Source organism: Crocodylus porosus, unplaced genomic scaffold (genome assembly GCF_001723895.1).
Source record: "Crocodylus porosus isolate Cpor-Errol unplaced genomic scaffold, CroPor_comp1, whole genome shotgun sequence".
NCBI lineage: Eukaryota > Metazoa > Chordata > Crocodylia > Crocodylidae > Crocodylus > Crocodylus porosus.
In genome coordinates, this window is record NW_017728951.1 from 1,353,698 (window position 1) to 1,364,158 (window position 10,461).

A 10,461-nucleotide genomic window follows, 5' to 3' on the forward strand; every position below is an offset into this window, starting at 1 on the left:
CCCTTTGGGTAGGGGGCTGGACTCGATGATCTCCCGAGGTCCCTTCCAGCCCTAATGTCTATGAAATCTATGAAATCTATGAAATTGCTAAGATAAAACCAAACATAAATGAATGTGCAGGGAAGAAATAATCTGTTTCAAACTGTATCTGAATGACAGCACTACTCAAACAAAGATCTAATATAAAAATATAAGGTCAAATTCTCATTTACACTCCTCTCTCTGATTTAAAGCCACATTATACTATGCAGGCATGTAAGTATAAATGAGAATCAGGGCCATAATGTCCCCATATGCACCATCAGAGCACAATTGATGTCATTATAATTACAGAACAAATCACATCTGAACCCAACATATAAGTGTCATGGGGAAGAAGATTAATATGAAGGCACAGAGGACCTCACGACACTTTGTGAATTAATGACTTCTTGAAAATCTAAACAATTTTGCTGTCACATTATTGAGTGTAGCTGGGGAAAAATTCATCAAAACCTAGTTACATGGTAGAATTTAATGATTCACATTTTTCAGGGTTTTTTTTAGCACTCTCTAATTAATTTTCAGCTGATAAAAATATAAGTAAAAAGAGTTCTTCTGTAGAATTTATAGTTGGAGAACCTGTCAGTGCCATTAGAAAGAAATATTTTTCAAGAGTATATTATATGTTGGCACTTCATAATACCTCTTTCAAGAAAAGCATACATCAGGAACTCAGGAAAACTTCCAGAGTTAATGATTCCTTCTGTTTAGAGTCATCATTGTGTACAAGAACTAATTATAAAGCTGTTCCAGTGCAGAGAATATCCGCTAAGCAGTAGTGTACCTCAAATTCTTTACTAAAAAGGTCACGTTGCTCTAATGTACAATGTTGTATGAATATTTTCCCAAATAAAAGTACACATTTGCTATGAGGTGTAGAGTCACATTATTCAGGAATATGAAGAAGCCTGCCAGGTTTCATGCAAACTTCTGCAAACTGCAGAAAGGTCTTGCATTATGGGACCAATATTTACTTGTCTGGAAAACTGTATTGGGTGGTTGTGCTTGTTATTCTACTGTTTGGAACATCAGTCACTCAATCAGTGGGCAAAATCAGTTCCTTTGTGTTGTATGAACAGACAGTAGGCATAACAAGTATCCATAGTTAATGGTTTGTGAATAACAAGCTGAATACATTTGCAAAAATCAGGAATGCATCTCAAGCAATTAATTAGCCAAGAAATAGACCTTATTCATAAAAATTGTTTGGCATTTTTATAATAATGGTGCAGGTGACAATGCTACTGTGTCATCCAATGACAATTTCTCTAAGAATACTTAATTTTTTATTCACAAGGTTCAACATGAATTTTCCTACTGCTTTTGATGGGCAAAAAAAGACTTGGAAAAGAGGGATATTGAACTTATGTAGTAGAATAGGTGGAAGATGTGGGGTCTTTACTTAAGGTCAGTGGTCACCAACCAGTCAATTCTGATTAACTGGTCAATTGTGGAGCCTCTGGCAGTCTATCTGAGGCTGTGGTGGGGGCTGAGCACATTCATGCCTTCTTCCAGCCCAGCAGGTCAGCCTGTTGGGGAAGGAAGGGGCAGGGGACAGATTGGGGCCCCAGCCTTGAAGGAGGGAGTGTGGCACAGGCAGGAGCAGGGGCTGAGGTGAGTGGGGCCCAGCCAAGCTGAGTGGTGGGTGGATTGTAGCCTGGGTTGCTCATCCAAGGGTGTGGGGGGCTTCTGCCACTGTGTGCACCCCAGTGGAGGCCTGTGGGGCATGTGCCTCACCCATCTGTGTGTGGGGTAGAGGCAGCTGCCATTGCACGCTGCGCTTTGCACCCCAAGTCCCAATGCAGCTGCCCCAGGGCAGCGGGACGCTCCCAGGCCAGCTGCAGTGGGGCTCAGGGTGCAAAGCACAACAGCACCCACCTCCACCCCACGCACAGATCAGTGGAGCACGTGCCCCCTGGGCCTCCGCTGTGGTGTGTGCAGCGGTGGGAGCTTCCCACATGCCTGGATGAGGTGCCTGGGCTCCAGTCCTCCCACTATCTGGTCTGGCACTCACCCTTGCACCTTCCTCTCCCCTACTCCCTCCCTCACCACAGGGGCAGTAAGATCACTTTTTAAATTAAAATGCGACCCAGGATCTACTGTGAACCACTCCCTACCCCTCCACTGCCCCTTCTCACCCCCACAGACTGGCCTGCTAGGTGGGGGGAAGAGAAGGGGCAAACAATAGATCCTGGGTTGTGCTTTAATTAAAAAAGTTATCTCATACTTAAAAAGATTGGAGACCACCACTTAAGGTGAATACATCAAAGCAGTTCCCAAAGTGTTGAGAAGCCTCTGTGGGCTGAGTGTCACCATTGCTTTTCTATGGAAACTAAAGTACTAGTTCGCTGTTATATTTGAGCAAGAGGAAGGAGGGACAAAGAATGAAAATAAAGCAGAAAGAGAGTAAACAGAAGAGGAGCTAAGGTGTGTAGGGAGATGCCAGGTCAACACCGGATGCTGCTTGGACCTTCTTGCAGTACTGAATCCTACCGATTCCCATTTCCCCCTGTCCATATGAAGTGTTCCCCATCATACTTATATATAAGTCCCCATATTTTTTCTTCTGTTTACAAGAACCACATGTGGCATGGTCCTACACTGGTATTTTGCAACAATACTCTTTTTTTTTCTTGTAGTCCTATGTTCTAGCTTGAATAATGCCTTACAAGATTAGCCTTGCAGCCTGCCTTCTAATTACAGCATAGAAATGAATAAAAATGGTTGCTTAGTAAAAGACCTTATTTTTTTAAACTGGTTTATTGTTATGTGGATATAATGGCAAAATCTCTGCACTCATAGAAGAGATTGTCTTCCGGGAAATTAGATTTTATGTTGGCTGTTTTGTTCACGGTTAGCTGTAAAACTGGCAGCAGAACATCCTTCCTTGGGCCAGAGTGGGAGTCTTATAATAAAGCTCAGATCTCCAAAGAGAATGGAGGGGTCTCATGATCTTTTCACAGTTACTGAGCATCCAGTGATGACACTAGGAGTTATAAAGACTCAGCACCCTAGAAAATCAAGCCATGAGTTGATCATGCCAATGTTCGCTGATTGATGGGATGTAGTGACTGTAGCATATTGTTCTAGGCTTGAGTCCAGCAATTCATTTGGCTGGAGGGCCGCTTAATGAGTTTTGGTGACTGTCAAGGGCTGCAAGGGTAGCCTCACCCCTCAACAGGCACCCCACCCCTGGTTGCCAGGTTGGGACTGGAAGTCCTGCCCCTAAACCCTGACCTTTGCCACTGCAAGTCCCTTTCCTTGCCCTGGAAGTACTCCTTTTGGGAGGTGGGTTACCATCTTCCAACCAATAAAACCCTAAATTTTATACTAAAAATCACACATCTAAAATAACATATTTTATTTAAAAAATATTTGATATGTCTGTTTTTTGTTGTGTATATTGTGGGTGTGGAGGGTGGAAGGGTGTGGGGTGTATGGGTATTTTTTTTTGGGTTGCTGTGGGTGTGGGTGGGTGTGTAGGTGGGTATGGGGTTTGTTGGGGGCTGTGTGTGTGTCCATCCATGGGGTATGGGGGAGGACACCATGTGGTTCCCAGATCCAAGGTGGGGCTCGCGGGACTCTGGCTCTATGCCACCATGTGTGACTCCCAGCTAGAGTGCCAGGAACCCTGCAAGCCGGCCCAGCCTAATGGTGTGGGACTCCCAGGCATTAGCACATCATCAGCATGGGCTGGTTCCATGCAGGTCCCAGTGTTACAGCTGGGGATTGCATGCTGCAGGGCTGGTCTGGTCAGCTCCATGCTGTGCTGCATGGGCCTTGGCACTGCAGCCAGAACTTCATGGTGCTTACAGGGTATGGGTCAGGCTGGGTTGGCTCAATGCCATGCTGCTGAGAACCCCGTTGTGCCAGGAGGTGCTTGGTTATCTTTGTACCGTACCATGCGGTTCCCTGGTGCAGTGCTGGGACCCACACAGAGCCAGCCCAGCCCAGCCCAGCCCAATGGAGTGGAAACTAAGGGAACTGAACACCGCTAGGCCAGGCCCATTGGCTCTGTGCTGCTCTTTATGGATTTTGGTATTGCAGCCGGGAACCACATGGTACAGAGCAGCCCAGCTGGGTACCTCCTATCAGTGCACGGCTCCTACCTGGAATGCTGGGACTGCAGAATGTAGCAGGAACCAGCCAGCCCCTGCGGTTCCCAACTGGCTCCTGCTGCCACTGGCCCTGATCCTGGGGCCCTGTGATCCTGCCTGCTGCCACGTTCCCCTCTTGCCTGCCACCTCTGCCTTACCTCTGCTGCTTACTTTTCTTCCCTACCCACCACCACCACTATCCTCTGCCTACCACTCTCCCTCCCTGCCTGACCTTCAGCAGCTCCCCACCCCCACCTGACTGTTGCTTGGGCAGTGCGCAGTTTCCAGCTGCAGGGCCAGGACCACACGGTGTAGCAGGAGCCAGCTGGGAACTGTGTGGTGCTGGCTGGGCTGGGCTGGCAATTCTCCCTGCTCATCCTCCAGCCTTTCTTATCTGAATTTCCCTCTCAGCAGAGGGAGGGCAGGGGAACAGCCCCAGGGTCACCAGGCCAGAAGCCTCTGCTTCACAGAAGCTTCCAGTTGGAAGGTGGGGATGGCATGGGGCAGGGCCTGGTGGGCCTTGCTGCTGCTGCCTGCTGCCAGCTCATCCAGGGTCCTGCTGTAGCTGGCACCTTGTCATCTTTGACAGGCAGCCATGGAAAGATAATAATTCATTTTCTAATTTTTTTAGTTGTCCCATGGGCTGTATTTTGCTTGCCCTGTTCTAGACTGAAAGTTCCAGTACATTTTGGTAGCTTCTAGAGAAGGGACCGGTAGTATGTTTGAGGTATCTAGTTCCTGGGAGAATATGAACTGACTTGAGCCCTTTAGGAGTATAAATAGCATCTCGTTCAACTTAGTTAAAGAAGAATCTCTATTAGATGCTTAGAGGATACCTTTTGTATCCCACAGCTGCCTTCAAAGCATTCAGATTATTACATATCCCAGACTTTGTACTGGGTCATGGGGACAAGCACTGTCTTCATTGAAGTGGAGATAAATATGTGACAAGAAGAATGTAGTCTGTTTTAAAGACTGATGGTCTTCCTAACACCAGAGATTATTGATCCAATTTAATGTAGAATATAGGTAATTTTGAACTAACCCAACTGTGGAGAGAAGTCCAGCAAGTGATAAGAAGGCTTCAGTGAAAGGGGAAATAGTTCTCCCCTAAAATACAAGTAGCTCCCCAAAAGCTTCAGAGCTGTTGATTATACTATAATCCTGCTGGCTTAAAAAATACCTAATCAATACTGTAGAAATCTTTTTGAGTGAAAAATAAATTTACAGAAAATCACTAGCTAGAACCCTAGAAAAAGAAAAAAAAATCACACCTCAGTCTCAAAGGGAGTAGTTGTCATCTCACTCCACACATACACTAGTAAAAAAACAGACAAAACCTACAATGCTCTGTGAAGGTTAACAGGTACAGTAGTTGTAAGGAGCCCACTTCATTATAATAATTGCATGGTTATACACTTCTCCTTAGATGGCACTGCTGGGATATTCAAATCAGTTGTGAGAGAGGCCTGCTGGGACCTATGGTATTTTAGTTACATTGTGGTTAAAAGGGATTCTTTTCTAGTAAGTATTTTCAAAAGAGTTTTTCATAGATTGTCAAATTTTGAAAGGCTTTATTTTCCTGCTGGGAAAAGTGCTGGAAATCAGGTCAGGTGCCAGAAATAGACCCAGTCACTGCTGGTTCAAGAGCAGACACGAGGATCAATTTCCTTTGCACACCCACAAAAAGAGAGAGAGAAAAAGGCCTTTGATCAGGATCCAAAAGACTTCAGAGAGCTTGCTTTCATAGTGCCTGCTCCAGCTACCACTGAAGCCTGTTTCAAAACACACTTAATTCAGTGGAAGAAGAAGCAAGTACCTTGAATGTGTTCATCTTCAGGGTGCAACAAAGACAATAGGAACAAAGTAAAATTACACCTGAGAATGGCCTGCCTCCTTCCCTCCTCTCTTATGAGAGCTCTGTTCTTTCAAGCACCCTACTATGTACTTAAAAGAAAGACTCCAGCTGGGCAGTAGCCTGGCACTACAAGTGTCATCTCACCTCTGACACTTGCCTGCAAAGGGGTACTTAGTCCTGTTAGTCTGAAGTTAGACAGAAGGCAGGGTAGATCTACACCTTACAGACTAACTAAATTATATCTATATAGCACAGGCTTTCACGAACTCAAGTTCACTTAATCAGATGCTATGAAAGGACAGTGTATAAAGTGGGCAAGTGATTTGAATATAAAAGGTGGGGAAAAAGGAAAAAGAGAAAGAAGGGGTAAAGGGCAGTGCTGGAAGAAGCATACAAGCAAAGAGCCCGTGGGAACAAAGGGATCACAAAAACTAATGCAGGTAACGGGATAAGAACTTGTAGTCCCTGTTTAAACCATACTTAACACAATCCAGTCTGTGGATGATTTTTTGTTGGGCAATTTCCTATTCAAACTGGTTTTTAAAATGTTGCGGTTCTGAGGTCACCAATGGAGCGTCCAGGGAGGTTAAAGTGTTCTAACACAGGCCTCTGTGTCTTCCTTCAGGTGATGTCAGATCAGTGGCCATTCATCCTTACGTGCATGCATTTTGGCACTGAATTGAATTGTTCAAAGCTTCCTCCCAGACTATCTGTGCTCATAGGGCACCTATACATGAGTGCAGAGGCTGCTCCAACGTGTTGGAATTCCAGTGCGTCAGAGCAGACTCGATAAATCGAGCCTGCCGGAGTGTGGCAAGTGCCGTGCTCCAGCAGTCACCTGTGTCTCATGCATCAGTGTCCTCATGCTTAAAAATCGTGGTGGGGTGCGTGAACTAAAGCTTGACAAAGGAGCTTTAGTTCAAGCAGCCCCACCAACATTTTTAAACAGGGGGATGCCAATATAGGATATGCTGTAGTACTATAATTAGAGTGGCTCTCAGAGCCACTCTAATTAAAGTGCCACCCCTTCACCCACACAGCACGCATAAAAGTGCCTATACTTCCTGCCTCTCATTTCCTGATTCAGGGCAAGACAAAGCAAAAGGGAGGGAGAGTATGGTGCTGATGAACAAAGAGTATTGGGAAAGAGAGAGCTTCCTGACATGGTGGTGGTAGACGATCAACAAGTTCTCTTCTGGATCCTGATTCATTCAATTCTTTCCCAGAATAGGGTCCCATAGAGACTTTCCTAAACCCATGGGAATGGCTAGTTTTTTGAAGCACGCATTAGGAGCAAGGCTCCTACTCTAAATCTCTTTCATGCATGCACACTTCACTAAGGCTTTTTGATTCATTTCATCTCCATGTTGCCAGCCTAATGTAGGTGTCAGAGGCATTGCAGATTACGGGTATGAGCGTACTTCCTTCATGAGTACCACAGAGGGAGAGACAAAATGGCGTGCCTGAGGACACACAGATTATCAGAGTCAGGGCAGTGGCAGGACCATCCTTCCTCCTGCTAAGTCTAGAAGATGAGTGATATTGACATCGTTTATTACATTTTACTTAATGAGGTCTCTCAGGTCTATTAGTGTATTTAAGAAGATGTATGAAATATGGTTTAATTTATTTGCCTATTAGGGAGGGAATTTCTCTTACTGCGTACTTACTTTTAAACCTATAGAAAGGTCATTTCCTATGTGATGCAATGAATAAATCCTGTAAAATACCATTTATATGTCATGACAGGAACCCGCCCCCCCTTTTTTTTTACTTCCATTATATATTTTCCACCAAGTGTTGTTGAACCACATTGGGGATATACAAGACTACAGGATTCCAGGATTTTCTCCTGGAAATAGCCTTTTTTTATTTGCCTGGGCCAACTGGCATATAAAGAAAACTCTTGCCTACAGAGTCACTTATTACCTTCCAGCAGCAGGTCTTTTGTAAAATGCTGTGTCACATGCTACAGACCTTTTCGTCCGTTAACTTTCATTATGGTCCCAGTCACTTAGAAAGGTTTTGAAAATGGTACTTTAATTCAGGCCTATTTGACTGTGCCTGCTATGACTCTGCCAAGCTCCTCATAGGAAGGGGAAAATGAATGTTGGTCATTTTAAAATATTATCTAATAGATAGAAACATACTCTCCAAACTTACCCTTTGGTTCCAGTTTCATTCTCTTACAGTTGAGACTGAAATAAATAATAGTAGTGTCAAAGTGTGCAAAAATGTTGGGGGGTGGGGTTTGGACCCAAATTGTTAAAAAATCACATGAAATTATGTGGGAATTTGTAAACTTTTAGGTAAGAAGATTTTATAATGAACTGAATAATAAGATATTGTCTACAAAATAATACAAGCCAAAGAGAGATGTACACACAAGGCATTGTAAACCCTGCAATGAATTACAGAAAATAATTTTAATACCTACTTTTATCTTCCCTTAAGCATACCACAATATAAAATTAGCCCTAACAAATGATGCTAAGTTTTATTGTGTCTTTTAAAAATGGTATAAGGAGATCTTATATTTGGATTAATTTCTCTAGACAGTGCATAGAGATATTGTAGCATATTTTAAATGGTTCAAAATATTTCTGTTTAGAGACACTCATACTAATAATACTATACTAATACATACTAATAATACTCATACTAGTAATAATGTATTCATCTATCGAATACTCAGTAAGCAGGATTTCCTAATTTTTCCTAATGCCATTTTCAAAGCTGCATTTTTAACACTATAATTGTAAAGTACAATATTAGTCTTGGAAATTCATTCAATACTCTGCTTTACTTTCCAGACTGGCCTTATTCCTACAAATCTTTATTCACATGTACATCTACTAGCTTCAGTCAAACTACTCAGAGGCATAGCACTGATGAACCGAGTCTTTAAATTATCGGTACAGCAAAGTACTGTATTGAAGAATACTAAAATAAATATAGTGTGACTTGGACTTATGCAGTGATGCAATGGAATAACAGCTAGTCAATTTGTTACTTATTTGCATCTGCCTCCCAATACACACTAGGGACCAAATTATGGCCCAGTCTTTTGACCACAAGACTTAGGGTGCAGACAGAAGTGCAGCTCCCAGCTGTAACTCAGAACGATTTCTGCAAAGCGTTCTGAGTTATGTTACCTCAGACCAAATAGAAGTTCACTGTTGTTTGCAGCAGGGAGGGGAATCTAGCTGTGCATGGACAGCCTGCAGCCAGGTTCCCATAGCAACAGTCATGGCTCTAGTACTCACTGTTTCTGGAATGGGAAGGGGAAAGACAGCAGACGGAGCTCATTCCTGGGGTTCCCCAGCCGGTGCTGAAGGGTGGGTTCGGTGTATTGGAGCTCCCCCTCCATCCCCTCCCCCCCAATATATCCACCCCATCTTCCAGTAGGAAACATAATACACATTTGCCCTTTGGTCAGGGTGTTAATCTTAGACCAGGTTCGGGTCATTCTTAAACTAGTCTATGTGTGCTGAACTTCTGTTATGGGTATAGACTAGTTGTGTGCCTAACTTCTATTCTGTTATAGGTATAGACTGGTTTCCAATCACTTTGCTTAGGGACAGAAGTTACATGTAAGTAATCAGAAACTGGTTTAAACCTGTAACAGGATAGAAGTTCACTGCATATAAACCAGTTTCAAAATAGCTGAAACTGGTTTAAGATAAAGCTGGTTGAATGAAGTATCAGACTTAACTGATGTAGGTCAAACTGGCTTATGAAACTTCTGTCCCAGAGCTCTTCCTGTTTCTAGTTAAATCAGAGTTCCCCAGCATCCCAGCATTTTGCAGCCCTGGTCTGGACTACGCTGTCTGCTTCAGAGAGCAGGGCTGGCCACTCCCCCCTACTCCCTAGTTGGAACAGTGAGGCCTGGCTCAGTGGCTTCATTGGCTGGCTCTGACTAGGGTCTGGGGCCAGGGAGAGGAGTTAAACTTCCACCAAGTACAGAGCTGCCTTGCCCTACTAAACTTACTGCTGGCTGCTGCTATGGATGACAAATCCCAGAGGCACCTGGAAGCACGAAGAGGAAATGATGATGAGCAACCCTCCAGAGTCCTGCTGCTGTGATTGTCGACTACAAATCCAAGAGACCTCAGGGGCAAGAGGAAGAGGAAGTGATCACACAGTCCATGCTGGCTACATGCCAGAGTGCTGTGCTTTAGTGGCCCTTGGCTTCTGACTTGAGCCACTGCAGGCATATGACTGTATTTCCTGAGTTAAAAATGAATGTCTGTTCACTTGCTTATTGATTCAATTTTTGTAGCTTAGACTAACCTGCAAAAACAGAATCAATTCAGCTTTGGGGTTTTTGATGGCCTGTACTTAGCCTTATAGCAGTAAAAGTATAATTGTTTCATAGTTTCTAGGGTCAGAAGGGACCTGAGTAGATCATCTAGTCCGACCCCCTGCCATGGCAGGAAAGAGTACTGGGGTCAAACGACCCCA

At 44.0% G+C, this 10,461-nt stretch overlaps 1 protein-coding gene across 2 annotated transcripts in view; it reads left to right on the forward strand.

The window, feature by feature from the left end:
* Positions 1-10,461, forward strand: part of STK32C (serine/threonine kinase 32C) — a 274,747-nt gene that overhangs the window by 81,038 nt on the left and 183,248 nt on the right. The window lies entirely within an intron of this gene.